Genomic DNA, 1,570 nt, shown 5'->3' on the forward strand with positions numbered 1-1,570 from the left:
GGTCTGCACCGAGCTCCAGGTGCGGGTGGGGTGGCCATGGCCCCTCGCAGCCCCCACCCCTGCCGACAGCCCCTTCCTCTGCCACTGATGTTCCAGGCCCCGCCCTCGCTTTTATAATAAAGAGCAGCCGCTCCCTGTAAACTCGGGTTAATGACGGCCCCCGTGGCAGCGACGCTGTCACATCTGCAGGACTGGGCTGCGGGCACAGTGCCCGCCGCAGGCTGGGGGAGGGGCATCGGCTGCACCCCACCTTCCTCTGGGGAGGGGGCCCTTGAACCTGGGGTGTCCCTCCTGAGCACGTCCATGGGAGGGGCAGCCAGCAGGCCCAAGAGCGAGGAGGTCATCGTGGCCATGGTCACTCGACCACCTTGGTTCTGTGGACCATCTGCAACCCTTTGGCCAGTCCCCTGCCCGGGCCCCCTGTCCCTGGGAAGGCACTGACCAGGGCCCCCTCCTTCCTGGGCAGGGGGGCCAGTGGAGGGTGTGGGAAGGGAGGGTCAGGGCAGGGGACGCTCCGTCCGCGTCCAGCCCTGGCTCCAGGGCAGTTGGTCAGCTTCGGGGACGGGAGGGCTGCCTGCTGTCCGACGGAGGAGCACACGGAGGCCGAGGGAGCCCAGGGTGATGGATGAGTTCTCTCGGCACTTAAATGTCACCCACCAACACCCAGGCCTGCGGATGAAGAAGCAACACCCCAAAGCCAGGCTCAGCCCCCGGCACTGGGCGTCCAGTGCTCACGAAGCCCCTGACCGCCGCCCCAGGCCCCCCTGTTGTCCACCGCAGGGGCACTCGGGCTGTTCCGGGTCTTTAGGAGCTTCCAGGTCAGTCTCCAATGTTCAATTCCCCCGGGGCGTGTGGAGGGAGGGTGTCTGTCCGTCCCTGCTGGAGTGCAGGTCACCCAGAAAAGCAGTGAGGCCCGTGGTCAGGAGCCGGGGCCGCGTGGCGTCCTCTGAGGCCCTGGCCACCCCGCGGGCGGCTGGGCTCTGGAAGGAGACCATCGGACCCAGGAGTGTGGCCCGGGACGAGGCGCCTTCCACCAGGGAGCGTGTGGGTCATCGAGTCCGTAAAAGGGGAAGGACCACAGCGACTGTCTTCCCAAGGAGGAGGGGAGGCTGGGAAAGCCAGCCCAGAGCCCAGACCCTCAAGGAGGAGATGGATACATTCGATTACGCAACTCACTTAAAACCCAACGCAGAGCAAGACACCGGGAGGCAGACGGGACGGACCCCTCGACGGACCCCTCGCGCCCGGCAGGGGCGCTGTGGTCGAAGGCGGGTCAGGGTCTGACGCGGGGCCAGCGCTCCCACTGCTGGGTCTGCCCGACAGTCCGACATGGCGACAGGTCTGAGGGGAGGTGCTGGTCTCAGCACCAGTTTAGGAATCAGAGGCCCTGCGACGTTTGGTGGATTATGACGTGGACACCAGGCGGGGAGGGCTGCGTTCTGAGTTACAAAGGCGTCGCCCGAAGGACTGATCATGGGATAGACCTAAGGATGTTGGTAAACGGCAGGGTTATGGACTGCCGCCTGCGACCTCCAGGGGGACACGAGCCAATCAGGAGCGAGGCTGCGCT

The sequence above is a fragment of the Myotis brandtii genome, unplaced genomic scaffold, assembly GCF_000412655.1.
Source record: "Myotis brandtii unplaced genomic scaffold, ASM41265v1 scaffold797, whole genome shotgun sequence".
In the NCBI taxonomy this organism is placed as follows: Eukaryota; Metazoa; Chordata; class Mammalia; order Chiroptera; family Vespertilionidae; genus Myotis; species Myotis brandtii.